Source organism: Pseudoliparis swirei, chromosome 1 (assembly GCF_029220125.1).
Source record: "Pseudoliparis swirei isolate HS2019 ecotype Mariana Trench chromosome 1, NWPU_hadal_v1, whole genome shotgun sequence".
Classification (NCBI taxonomy): domain Eukaryota; kingdom Metazoa; phylum Chordata; class Actinopteri; order Perciformes; family Liparidae; genus Pseudoliparis; species Pseudoliparis swirei.
Window position 1 is genome coordinate 1,066,701 of NC_079388.1, and position 14,818 is coordinate 1,081,518.

General features: G+C 46.1%; 1 long non-coding RNA gene across 1 annotated transcript; it reads right to left on the minus strand.

Moving 5' to 3' along the window:
• Positions 1-3,751: 3,751 nt before the first annotated feature.
• Positions 3,752-4,300, minus strand: LOC130193469 (uncharacterized). Its single transcript, XR_008831653.1, has 2 exons — positions 4,246-4,300; positions 3,752-4,191 (listed from the first exon to the last, which is right to left on the minus strand). It is a non-coding gene; the product is annotated as an uncharacterized LOC130193469 (long non-coding RNA).
• Positions 4,301-14,818: the final 10,518 nt, after the last annotated feature.

The window sequence follows — 14,818 nt, forward strand, 5'->3', positions numbered from 1 at the left end:
ACTGCCATTATTGATGACCAGGCCATGTTCCACAACATTGCCACTGTAAGCATAGCTACAGTGGACCGTGTGTTAAGGCGGAACGAGCTGAGAATGAAGCAGGTCTACCGGGTGCCATTCGAACGGAACTCCGAAAGGTTAAACAAATACGCCATGACTATGTGCAGGTAAGTCCTATATATTCTCACAACTGATTGCATCCTATCAGCACTGACACATTACTGGACTGTTTTGTAATCCAATCCAATGTTATTTTCAAGTGTTTCACAACAATGTGTATGTCTATTTCTGATGCAATATTGTCATGTTTGTTTCAGAGATTTCTTGAGCTGGAGGCAACGGAAGAGGTCCATAACTTCATCTATATAGATAAAGTTGGTTTCAACCTCTGTAAAAGTAGACGTCGGGCGAGAAATATTATCGGCCAGCGTGCAATTTTAAATGTCCCTGGCCAGCGGGGAGGAATATCACTCTTTGTGCTGCCATCAATCACCACGGCATCCTCCATCACCACTCAATCCTTGGCCCCTACAACACTGCACGTCTCCTCACATTCCTGGACACACTCCACAACACGGTAATACTACCAGACCAGCCAGATAATGCAGAGCAGCCCAGGTACGTTGTTATCTGGGACAACGTAAGTTTCCACCGGGCTGCTCTGGTGCGCACCTGGTTCACCAACCACCCACGGTTCCTGGCACTTCCCCTCCCACCATACTCTCCCTTTCTAAATGCTATAGAAGAGTTCTTCTCTGCATGGAGGTGGAAAGTGTATGCACGTAATCCTCAATCGCAGATCCCCCTAATACAGGCCATGGAGGAGGCATGTGGGGATATCGCGCCAGAGGCATTCCAGGCTGGATTCGCCACACCAGGCGATACTTCCCCCGCTGCTTGGCCAGGGAGAATATTGCCTGCGACATTGATGAGGTCCTGTGGCCAGACAGGAACCGACGACAGGATGAAGCCTAATTTTTTTGGTCCTTTTTTTATTTACACTTTTCTTTCTTTTTGTGTTGACTGTAGTGGTCTATTGTTTTTTCTGTGAAAAAATTAGAAAAAATAAAAACATTTTTGTTGTATATTTGTGTGTTGTTTTATATTTTGAGCTAAAATATTATACATTTACAATATTTTACAACAGGAGAAAGCGTACAGTAACACTGGACCTGATAAGGCCTTCATACTGGTGTTTTCCCATTTCATCGTAGTGTTTTCCATTGAACACATCAGTGTTCAATCGATGCTTAGAATGTCTACTCATATAATGGGCTGTGTTTGTCATTTGAAAACAAAATACCCTTTTGAGGTGACATAACACTGTTTTGAAAGAAAAGTTTCATTTTGCAGGAGATATAAAGGGTTTTGCATTTTGTGTGAGTGGTTTTGGGATTTGTGTTTAGAGTTTTGAGAAACGAGGCATGCTTTCAAAAAATGTTTTTAAGCAATCGAGAAAAACTGTAAACGCTCTATTGATATATATCTAAAATAAACTGAATTGAATAAATTTGATTTGTTTTCTGATTCACCATCTGGCTAAAGTCATACGTTATTAACCCTTGTGTTGCCTTAGGGTCATTTTGACCCGAATCAATATTACACCCTCCCCCCGCCTTAGGATTAATTTGACCCCATTCAATGTTTAATGTCGGTGTTCTTTCGGTAGTCAACAAACAAACATAAAGTGCCTCACACTTAAACTTGGAAAACAATATTAATTCTAATAATTTTCTGGAGGTTTTAATTGCTGGCGTCAAATTGAACCCAAAGGGTAAAATATGTTAGTAAATATAAAGGTAACAGGAGGGTGAAACATTGAATCGGGTCAAAATGACCCAAAGGCGGGGGGAGGGTGTAATATTGATTCGGGTCAAAATGACCCTAAGGCAACACAAGGGTTAAATATACATATATATATGTATATTTAATAATATACATATATATATAAAAACTCAATGCAGTTTGTTGAACAGGTTACAGGCTACAAAGAAAACATCTCCACTCTGGAATTGATCATTACTGTGTCTTTATTCGTATTATACAGTGATGATTACTGTGTCTTTATTAGTATTATACAGTGATGATTACTGTGTCTTTATTAGTATTATACAGTGATGATTACTGTGTCTTTATTAGTATTATACAGGGATGATTACTGTGTCTTTATTAGTATTATACAGTGATGATTACTGTGTCTTTATTAGTATTATACAGGGATGATTACTGTGTCTTTATTAGTATTATACAGGGATGATTACTGTGTATTTATTAGTATTATACAGGGATGATTACTGTGTCTTTATTAGTATTATACAGTGATGATTACTGTGTATTTATTAGTACTATACAGTGATGATTACTGTGTATTTATTAGTATTATACAGGGATGATTACTGTGTCTTTATTAGTATTATACAGGGATGATTACTGTGTATTTATTAGTATTATACAGTGATGTTTTCTGTGTATTTATAAGTATTATACAGTGATAATTACTGTGTATTTATTAGTATTATACAGTGATAATTACTGTGTGTTTATTAGTATCATACAGTGATGTTTTCTGTGTCTTTGGGATGTGAGAAACGATCCGATGTGATGTCCGGGGACAGGGATGTCTATGTGGACAGATAAATATACTGCATTTGATCTTTGCTGTTTGGTCAGTCTAAAGGTCAAATATACAGCGTCCTGCCGGCCTGTGTGCTGCATCTCCTCCCTCCAGAGGACTGCTAAACACAAACACCTGCCAGGAAACATTATTACTAGTCACAACAATTAACATGAATTTACTCTGTTTCATAGAAAGACACCACCCACTTGTTCTCAGGACCTCCCATGGTGTGTTACTCAGTAGAACTCAAGATGGAATAGTTCCACCTTTGGGAAATACCATATTTCAATCTTTGTGTGTTAGGACCAGAGCTGGAGTAAGGATGTGGTATAGTTCAGATGAAATATGAGCAACGCCTGTACCATCACCTCTTGAGTTGAGTGAAACAGAGGCCCTTGTGGGAACCGGACCCTTATGGACTCTGTACCCATGGCCTGCGTGAGCAGCGATGTCTTCTGCATCTCTTCTGGAGATTTTAGGTCCTGCCTATGTTTTCTGCTTCAGAGCAATCATTAAAATAGTGAGAATGATCTTTTTAAAGTATATTGACATCATACCAGCAACATCGCTCGAGCTTTGACGCATATTTGGGTAAAATATGTCACAGGCATAAAAAAGTCATATTTATTTTGGACTTAAAACTACATGTTTTTGTCTTAAATTAAGAATTCTAACAATCGGAGTCTCCGTAGTCTGAATCAAGACCGTGTTCCTCCTTTTGACTTGATGAAGAAGGCAGCACAAACCAGATCCATCTGTTTACTTTCACAATAAAAGAGGGGAGGGGTCCATTCCGAGGGGAGGGGTCTACTCTGAGGGGAGGGGTTCACTCCGAGGGTAGGGGTTCACTCAGGGGAGGGGTCCACTCTGAGGGGAAGGGTCCCATCCGAGGGGAGGAGTCCACTCTGAGGGGAGGGGTCTACTCTGAGGGGAGGGGTCCACTCTGAGGGGAGGGGTCTACTCCGAGGGGTGGGGTCCACTCTGAGGGGAAGGGTCCACTCTGAGGGGAGGGGTCTACTCCGAGGGTACTCCCCTGCCTTGGTTGTGTGGTGACTGTAGTAGTGAACCCAGTCCTCAGACTGGGAGGACAAGCTGGTTCCTTATACAGACAGGTAGCGAGAGACGTGGTTCCAATCCATATACAATATTTATTTGATCACACAAGGTATAAAATGCAAGATAATAATAAAAAGGGCCGTTACTGAAAATAAAGGTGTAGGGTGGGGACTGACCGGTGGCGGGTGAGGTAGACCAGCGCGGGTGGGGTCCCAAAAGCAAAGTAAGCACCCCAATCACTCGTGCACGCCCTCAACACACTCACACAAACACACGTGAGGGTCGGCACTGGAGATAACTTAAAAACACAACACACAAAGGGAGACCCCAAATCCCGGAAGCGCCACTCCCGCCACCTTGGTCTGCGAGCACCTACAAACACAAAAGACTAACTCAATTAATAACAAAACCGGGTTTCCCCATGAAGGGAAAACCACACGTGGCAAAATCAAACAAAAGACAAATAATAAGCAGGAGACAAATGAGAAACCAAAAACAACAGATAAACACAAGACAACCTAATAAATCCCAGTAAACAAAATACCAAAAACAACAGATAAACACAAGACAACCTAATAAATCCCAGTAAACGGCTCCTACTCGACGGGAGCTAACTGGCGTCACACGTGCCGCAGAGGCAGTGTTGGCTCGGCCCTGTGCCCGGTCGTGCCGCGACGCAGCCACAGCCGACGCCGTTGCGTTGCCGTAAATAGCGTGTGTGGACGCTCAACAGTGCCACGGCAATGGTTAAAAGTTAAAACACCCTAGGAAAAACAGCAGTGGCCCATGTGGAGTGGCAGCGTTCCGCTGACCCGGCCAACAGTCTACTAAAATAAAAGGACGAAAGCCCGTCAAAACATAGTTATACCTCCCAAGCTACGGGATCCAGTACCCGGAAGTCACCTACCGATCAGTCGGGCATTCCAAGCATTCCACTTGGAAGGTGGGAGGAGGCAAGCTGCCGGCTATATAAAAATCGGAACGAGTTAGGGACACGTCACAGTGAGATCATAACAGCTGGAGTGGAACTGAACTCACCAGCGCGCACCAGAGATGAACCTCCGTACAGGAGGAGGGGAGCCCAACGCGTCCGCAAACGTGGCGGAAGCCGTGCTTGATGTCAAGGGGGAACCAAACACTCCCGTCACTTTTACCGGGCCCCGCGCACCGTGATTGGCTCCCCCGAATTAGGTGTGCTGATGCCCAGAGTGAGGCTACCCTCTGCCACAGTTGCAGAAGAAAAACATTGTTGACCCACATTCTAGGAATATCCCTCCACTACCAAACCTGAGTAATGGATACTTTATCACAAATGGAGCTTAAGCTGTAGTTCAGGAAGGAAGACTCTCTTTAAACGGCGGGTCAGTGTCTCAGTCTACTACTACAAGTGTTTACGCTATCAGCTGATCTGGGGGGGTCCACTTGAAGGGACCAATTGGATGCGGCACCATGTCTCTAAGCCAATCAGCCAATCAGATCATGGCTGTGTTCTCCACTCTGCTATCAGCTGTCGTTTCAGCTCAAACCTGAAGGAGACCCTCCTCCCCCCCAGTCACCACCAGGCTGCGACTCCTTTCTTCACCACCACCACCACCACCACCACCACCACCACCGGTGTATGGACTCCAGGGGGCAGTGTATCGGATAATAACTCAGCGTCACCGCCCCTGTGTATCCTGGTTCGGCATAGAGTCCGATCGCCAACAGACTGTGCACGATTCCATTTTGTTATACCGTTGTAATAAACATTATTGTTGAATTGGGAATAAGTCTCTCCAGATGAAACCGGTATAGGACTCTGTTCACAGATCACAAGTCTGCTCCAGTTGCTTTTCATGGCCACTGGGGGCAGATGGAAGCTCTTCTATTAATCTTGAATTGCCTATTACATTACATTACATGTCATTTAGCAGACGCTTTTATCCAAAGCGACTTCCAATAAGTGCATTTCAACCTAGAGTATAAACCAAGAACAACAAGAACAAAGGAAGCAACACTTCCTTAACTCAGTCGAACCACAAAAGCACCACAATAAGTGCCATCCCAGTGCCACTGAAATGCAAATCTGTGTTTTAATCCAGATATAGTCGGAAAAGGTGTGTTTTCAGTCTCAGGCGGAAGATGTAGAGACTTTCTGCTGTCCTGATGTCAGTGGGGAGCTCGTTCCACCACTGAGGAGCAGGACAGCAAACAGTCTGGATGTAGAGCGATTAGCTCGAGGTGCAGGAGGCACAAGACGATTGGCTGTTGCCGAGCGGAGCAAACGTGCCGGGGTGTACGGTGTGACCATATCCCGGATGTAGACGGGGCCCGATCCGTTTAGAGCACGGTACGCCAGAACCAGTGTTTTGAAGCGGATGCGGGCAGCCACCGGTAACCAGTGAAGAGATCGAAGGAGCGGAGTGGTGTGGGTGAATTTCGGGAGGCTGAAGACCAGTCGAGCTGCTGCATTCTGGATGAGCTGCAGAGGTCGGATGGCCTTAGCAGGTAGACCAGCCAGGAGGGAGTTGCAGTAGTCGAGGCGTGAAATGACCAGAGCCTGGACCAGAACCTGTGCCGCCTTCTGAGTAAGAAGAGGCCGTATTCTCCTCTTGTTGTACAGGAACGCGTCGTCGCAGCGATGTTGGCCGTCAGGGAGAGTTGACTGTCGAGTGTCACCCCGAGGTTCCTGGCAGTCAGGGTAGGGGCCAACACAGAGCTGTTGAAGGTGATAGTCAGGTCATGGGTGGGGGAGCCTTTCCCTGGAAGGAATAGTAGCTCGGTCTTGTCAGGGTTGATCTTCAGGTGGTGAGCAGATATCCACTGAGAGATGTCGGTCAGACAGGCAGAGATTCGCGCCACCACCCGTGTTTCGGCCGGTGGAAACGAGAAGATCAGTTGGGTGTCATCAGCATAGCTATGGTAGGAGAAGCCATGCGAACGAATGACAGAGCCGAGAGAATTTGTGTACAGAGAGAAGAGCAGGGGACCCAGGACGGAGCCTTGAGGGACCCCAGTAGTGAGAGGACAAGGATCAGACACAGATCCTCTATAAGTTACCCGGTAAGTGCGGTCGTTAAGGTAGGAAGAGAAAAGCGCGAGTGCAGTGCCTGAGATCCCCAGTTCCTGAAGAGAAGAGATAAGGATCTGGTGGTTCACGGTGTCAAATGCTGCAGAAAGGTCTAGAAGGATAATGACAGAGGAGAGAGAGGCTGCTCTAGCAGTGTGAAGCTGCTCAGAGACAGCAAGGAGGGCAGTCTCTGTTGAGTGGCCGGCCTTGAATCCAGACTGGTGAGGGTCAAGAAGGTTGTTACTGTGGAGATAGGAGGACACTTGGCTCAAGATAGCTCGCTCCAGAGTTTTGGAGAGAAAAGGAAGAAGAGAGACCGGTCTGTAGTTGCTGACTTCAGACGGGTCGAGCGTGGGTTTCTTCAGGAGAGGGTTGACTCGCCTCCTTCAGAGAGTTAGGGAAACAGCCAGTTGAGAGGGAGCTGTTAATAAGATGGGTGAGGAAGGTCAGAAGGTCAGGAGCAATAGCCTGGAGGATGGGAGACGGGACGGGGTCAAGGGCGCAGGTGGTCGGTCGGGCGGAGGTCACCAAGCTGAGAACTTGATTGGGAGACAGGGGGGTGAAAGAGGAAAGAGAGGGGGATGAAGAAGTTATTGTTGCTGAGGTGATAGAAGATGGATTAGTAAAGGAGGCGCGGATGTCGTCTATCTTGTTTGTAAAGTAGTCGACAAAGTGGCTCGGCAAAAGGGTGGAAGGAGGAGGGGGACAGGGGGGATCAAGGAGGTTGGAAAAGATAGAGAAGAGTTTTTTGGGGTTAGAGAAGGAAGACTGAATTTTGGTCAGGTAGAAAGAGCTTTTGGCTGCAGATATAGAGGAAGAGAAGGAGGAGAGAAGAGATTGATAGAAGAGCAAGTCTTCCGCTTGATTCGTTTTTCGCCATTTTCTTTCCGTCGCTCGCAGGGTGGCTCTCTCGGCGCGCACCGAGTCCGACAACCACGGAGCCGGAGAGGATTTCCGAACCGGTCGTGTCTTAAAAGGACAAAGAGAATCAAGAGATGAAGACAGGGAAGAGAGGAGAGTGTCTGTGGCAGAGTTAGGCTGCATGAGTGAGAAGGAGCCAGTTGAGGGGAGAGCAGATAGGACAGAGGAGGCCAGGGAGGAGGGACAGAGGGTGCGAATGTTGCGCCGTACAGGTGCAGAGTCTGTAGATATGGGTGGGTTGTCAGTACCATAGAGCGAGAGAGAGTAAGAGATGAAGAAGTGGTCAGAGACATGGAGAGGAGTTACAGTGAGGTTGGAGGTAGAGCAGTTTCTAGTGAAAATGTAGTCAAGGCGGTTGCTGGCTTTGTGAGTGGGAGGGGAGGGACTGAGTGAGAGGTCAAAAGAAGACAGTAAGAGTAAGAGATCACATGACTTCTCTGTCTGGATGTTAAAGTCACCCAGAAGGATGAGCGGGGGCCGTGTTCCGAGAAGTTCGACAGGAGGGCGTCTAGCTCTTCCAAGAAATCTCCCAAAGAACCAGGGGGTAGAGAACAACAATGTGAAGTTGAACCGGATGAGTAACCGTCACAGCATGGAACTCAAAAGTCAGTGGGATAAAGAGTGGAAGCGGGTCGGGAGAGAAACACCATTTGGGTGAGATGAGTAAACTTGTACCGCCACCCCGACCAGAGGGTCTGGTGTGTGGCTGAAAGAGTAGGCAGAGGAGAGAGCAGCCGGGGTAGACGTGTTCTCTGGTGTGATCCAGGTCTCAGTGAGAGCCAGGAAGTCAAGCGACTGCTCCATGGCAAAGCCAGAGATGAAACCGGCCTTGCGGTTGGCTGACTGACAGTTCCAGAGGCCTCCTGTGACCAGGTGCTGGGTGTGAGTAGAACGGGTAGGAATGATAACCGAGGAGGGGTTCCGGTACATGAATGAACGAGTCCTATAGTAACTACGAGTAGAGATACGCACAGGTATGGAAAAGACACACATATTCACGAAATGGTGGAATACACAGCTACCCACGAAGACTCCAACGGAAGACTCCGATGTCTTTGTCCTCCGAGTCTTGACTCCAACGGAAGACTCCGATGTCTTTGTCCTCCGAGTCTTCGTCCGATGACGCTAAAGACCCGATCCGGTTATGAGCCCAAGTTGGTGCCAATTACCTCCAGCCGCGTTGACACCACCCCTTGCTCGTTGGTATTCAAATGACACTCAATTGAAACCAGGTGATGAGCGCTCGTCCAATCAGTGAAGATTCAGGTGTCAGTAATCAGGACACACCTCTCGACCAAAACAAATCCTAAAACAGGACAGACCAACAATCCAGCAGCTCCAAACAACAAATACAACAGTAACTCAGCAGATAAACTAATCTAAAGAAGACACTTAGCAGGATCCAAGTAGTCAGTAGTCTCGCCTCACAGGTAGATAAATCTTTATCACATTTTGTTCCTATCTTTTAAGCCTCTTTTCCCTCGACACCCATCCTCCACAACGCGACTACATCTTCCTGCTTTCCCTCAGCAGATCCCACTGAGTGTCACGGGGAGCCGAGCGCTAGTTAAGAGTGTGACATTTCCAATTCAACAGCCCGGCCAACTGGGAACGTCAATTACCCGTGTTTACAGCGCGCGGAAACAAGCGACTTCCCTATTAACCCCACTGTTTTCTCATAGTGGCCCTGTGCTCTCCCATTTCCCAGCATCCCTGCTGAGAGTGAGTGGTAATTTAATGTGGAGGCCTCGTACCATGACAGGAGTCAAGCGCTCAGGAAATAGCTCATTCCCTTTTGTCTTTCAGCAAGACATCTCATCGATTTCACCTCAGCTTCCCTGAGAAGCAAGACGTGTGCTGAAGATTAAAACAGCAACTACACATTTGCTAAAAGTCCAGCTCAGCTACAGGGTTAGTCAGATTTGAGGAGGTTTTGGTGTCAGGCGTTCCAAGTCCAAGAGAGAAGGCTTGAAGTCCAGTGTGGAGGACACAGACACGTCTTTCTCCTGAGAGTATTCTTATTGGCCCAGGATACATGTGTTGTATGTATCAGAGAGGATGAATCCTACCCGGCAACAAAGATCTCAGAGAGAAGGCTATTTGGTCTAATAAGCTCAACGGTAAATAATGAAAAATGATAATAAACACAACTTGCTCACATGAATGTTCAGAGATGGCCTCTGCTGACAGGTGTGAATGTCTTCTTGATGATTTTCCAGCCTGTCTTTGTTACATAGACTATTGTTCCCATATGTCAAGAATTAAATATTGGGAGGAAAATCCATCAAACTTTCTCAACCTGGAAATGTCGATGGCCCAGAGTCTACTGGCCTGTCAGGGAGATGTGGATTCATTATTTCTGGAAATGGAGAACAGACAACAACAACATCCCTTGGGACAGGGATGTCTATGTGTACAGATTGTAAAGCACTCCGAGACAAATTTATAATTTGTGAAATTGGGCTATACCAGGGGTGCTCAATACGTCGATCGCGACCTACCAGTCAATCGCGGCGTAGTATTGGTAGATCGCATGACACAAAAAAAAAATTGGCCCGTCCCCCTGAAATCTCCGCCCGCCACCCTGTAATTTTCTCTATAGCGCCAGATTACAGCAAAAGTAATTTAAGGTCCCTTTTATTAAACTAAACGTCTGTTATTGATCGTCTCTACACAACAGCATGTCACTCTGTCTCTACGTGTCGCAGAGCTCCGATGCCGGCGTGTCTGCACGCATTTACCGATACATTTATAATTCTACGTCTTCCAGTACGAATGTGACAACATGATTCAAATGGGATTCCATCAATCCCATCCAATGTGCTTCACCCATCTGGGAGAGTTGAGATGTATCATCTCTCCAGCTCCTCACCAGGTGGACGTGCTGGGAAAACCTGGAACAGGAAGCATCCGGATCACCCACACATTCATCTGGTGGCAGCAGGCCTCCATTATTTCACACCTTACAGAAAATAAGCATCCCATATGGATATCCATCATGCTTTGGAAAGAGGACATGGAAAAGCATTTACAGCTCAAATCCGCTGGAATGGATTTTCATGAGCAGATTTACTTTGGATTTGCAGATGCTGTAAATAAAATGTAATCTAAGATCCCCATGGCGATATATCGTGACAGAGATATTGGCATTATGCTGAGCTGATGTAATCTACAGGAAGTTGCTCAGCCTCATGCCGATGCTCCCAACGGAGAAGGCTCGTCAGTGTCGACCACCTTGGTTTGACTTTGTATTGGAATCACAAGAAAGCATTTTATATTCCAGCTCAGTAAAATGAAAAATAAACATAGAAGTGTGTTCGTTGTGTGTGTGTGTGTGTGCATGGCATCATCGGCAGGCAATTGCCATGCCAAGGGGTAGGAGCCATAAAAACCCACATTCTGTGCACTTTGCCGTATCAGTAGCTCCGTGATGTGGAATCATTCGGCGCGTGTGATTGGTGAGAAGCAGCTGAGGGAAGCTTCCTGTCTCTGGGAAGGAATGCCTCTGCAGAGCTCTCATTGGTCGAGCCCCGGAGATCCTGGGGGGGGTCGCGGGAAGCGCAGCGGGGAGTTTGAGTGCTGGGGGATGGGGAGAGGAGGGGTTTGGAAAAGCATGCGGGAAAGATGAAAAACAAGCCTGCGTGGGTTCCTCCAGCCTCGTAACAGATAATGAAACCGGCGGCTATATCTAGCGCGCCTCCTTCTGCCGCAGAACCATCACACAAGCAACATTTAGGAGTTAACCGCTCTTAAACGAGTGTTTGCAAACTGAGATGAATAAGATATTAAACTCTATCAATGTTTTACCTTGCATAATGAATGCTCCATTGTATTTTACACTCAGGTCAGTTGTTGTGTGTGGTCATTTGTAATGTGTTCCGATGCATATTTTATTAACAGAAAATTCACTCAAACAGTGTGTGGCCTTTGCTAAGGAGCCTTCAACTAGTGTGCACACACTTAGGCAGTGTGCAAATGCACAGCCCTTGAATGGTCCTCAACTGGTCTGGACCAGTGGTTCTCTACTGGTCTGGCCCAGTGGTTCTCAACTAGTCTGGACTAGTGGTTCTCAACTGGCCTGGACCAACGGTTCTCAAGTGGTCTGGAACAGCGGTTCTCAACTGGTCTGGCCCAGTGGTCCTCAGCTGGTCTGGACCAGTGGTTCTCTACTGGTCTGGCCCAGTGGTTCTCTCCTGGTCTGGCCCAGTGGTTCTCAACTAGTCTGGACTAGTGGTTCTCAACTGGCCTGGACCAACGGTTCTCAAGTGGTCTGGCCCAGTGGTCCTCAGCTGGTCTGGACCAGTGGTTCTCTACTGGTCTGGCCCAGTGGTTCTCTACTGGTCTGGCCCAGTGGTTCTCAGCTGGTCTGGACCAACGGTTCTCAAGTGGTCTGGACTAGTGGTTCTCAACTGGTCTGGACCAACGGTTCTCAAGTGGTCTGGACCAGCGGTTCTCAACTGGAGAGAAGGAGTTAAGAAAAGAAGGAAGGAAACGGAGGGAGGAAGGAAAGGAGGCTTTCATAAGAGGATCTTCAGCGTCAAGTTCATAAGAGACTGTTTAGTATCAGAAGAGCTTCGCTCTGTGAGAGAGAGAGAGAGAGAGCAACAGAGAGGTGCGACTCGGGTTTATTACTTTTAATCAATTCAGCTCCAAGATGTCCTCCCCTTCACATGTGGACTGGAGACAGAGAGTCTTTAATATTACATGCGTTGAGGACATCCATTTTATTTCCTGTATGTCTCTGAACAGGGAGCCATCATGTGTCAGTCTCAGCTCAGGCTGCATTTCAACCGTGGTCCGTGTGGCCAGATACTACAGCCTTCACTGATGGAGAGAACCTCATAACATCATAAAAAGCAAGAAACATACAGGTTACGATCAAATACTGGCCTCATCATAGAATCATTATAATACATCATAATCTCACAGTTGACCCTATGTGTCATTCAGGTTGAGGTATTACATCACCTCATAACTCCTCGACAGTGTGCAGAGCTCTAAAATACAGAAGCAACAACAAAACACATGTTGAATGTATTTTTATTTTCAGAGTATAGTTATTGTTAATCAATAATATCTTTATTTTTTACCAATAACAAACCACGCGGGTAGATACAGATACAGTCTTCTTAAAAAAGTAAAGTCTCTCAGAAATATGCATCTTCGCTTTACATTGCAGACATTTTTTTACTTTTTTTCTTCTTCAGAGCATCCTAAACCTCTACGTTACAATACACACCAGTCCTCATCTGTCAACACATCATCATCATCTTCATCACCGAACTGCATCATCATTTAGAAAACAGGTCATTGTATGTCTTTTTGTTTCTTTCCTCAATACAACCCCCACGTCCTCATGTTTAGTCGTGTTGTCTTCGTCTCACTTGTTGCATTATCTTTACACAACCAGATGGTCACAGTCGGTAAACACATCGGGACATTACCATTTTTAATCATATTTCACAGGTTTTTATTTATACGTTTACAATCTACCATTTGTCATGCAGAGGAACGCACAGTTCACACATCACTTGGAATGCAAAGCTAACACCGCTACAGAGAGTCTAGCTAACGGGAACTCAGTGGGACGCCGTGGAGGACAATGTGGACTGTAAGAGCTCTTTGCGATCCCATTGGTCGACGCTCGGTGAACCGTTACTTCCATTCGACTCCTGCCTTGTCGCCACAACACCAACATTAGGAGCGCCACATGGAATGACAGTTTGACAACTATGTACAAAACAAAGAAGAGAGAGAGAGAAGTGCATCCGTGAACTCTGACCTGCTGCACCGTGTGTGTGAACACTGTTAGGTTGTCATAGTTTATTTTGATAACATGTGCAGAGGTTTTATGCTTTAAATTAATATATATAGAAATATATTGTAATAGGAAATATTAGGGAGAATATTGATATTGTTATTAATGTATTATGAAGCATAGGGGTAATGTTTACTCTGCAAATGTGAATGGCAAGAATTAATGTATGTTGCATGAGAGTGACTGTATGTTAGTATTATAGATTGACGAGGCCGGTTGAAATCCGTGAAGTGACTTACAATAATAGATGGGACTTTTATTGTGAAAATACTTGTCAAGTGACGTTTTGACCCAGGGTTCAGTGACATTCGACCCCTCCATTGTTCTAGCGGGACTTTGAAACAATCACAAGGTGTTAAAGGCTGGACTCACCTTTGAGGGTGAGGATTGGCTGTTTTTGAGACTAATACTCGGTAGATGGAGAAATAGCTTTCTCTTTTGACGGAATCCCGAGGGCTTCAGGCTGGACCTGAGGAGTCGGGACCTTTGAAGACCACGATCGTGAGGCCTTGAATGTTTCTTTACTTTTCCTGCCATTAAATGTTGATAAAATAATTCACGCGCGTCCGGAAGCCTGTTTTCCATCATTTGCGAAGTGCCCAGTTTCAGAATTCTCTTATAACACGTAGAGCGAGGCGACGTTAGCTTGAAGGTGTTTTGGAGTGAGTTGCAGTCGATGTATATTGCGACGGTGATGCAATGAAATATGTGAAATCAAATGTTTCTATGTTGCCTATTTTATTACGCTATTCCAGTAATGCATGCAGCTTTTTTCTTTTTCCTCTATTTCCAACCTGCAGCACGCTGTCGTCCTCGTGTGGTCGAGGTCCCCGTGACGCGGCTGTAGAGGTGGAGGTGTTACTGTGGCTCAGAGACGCCACCATCCAGCCGCCATTTATGTCAGGCCTGGACTAAAATGAGGACTCAGATGCAGAAAAATAGAATGTATAAGCCCACTTTATTGAATTCAGATCCTCTTTGAGTGATAAAATAAATGGGCCATGAAAAAACTCTAAATAACTTGCCTGGCAAGATAACTTGCGAAAGAAAAACTTCCTGATAATGACGATCTAATCTAAACACAAAGTCACTCCAAACGGGAGGACGGCAAAACGGCTGACAAATGGTAACGTAGAAACTTTACAAACGAAAAGTCACTCTCAAGGAGGAAACAGAAAACAACTCACGTGGTTTGGTAATACTCTTGGAAAAAGAGACTCTGGCTGTGGCAAAGGGACAAGGACAAAACATTTTGGCCCCAGACAAAGGGGAGACGCAGACTATGAGCACATGAGGGTCATGAGGAACAGGTGGAAACCATCAGGGGTCAGGGGAGACCATCAGGGGTCAGGGGAGA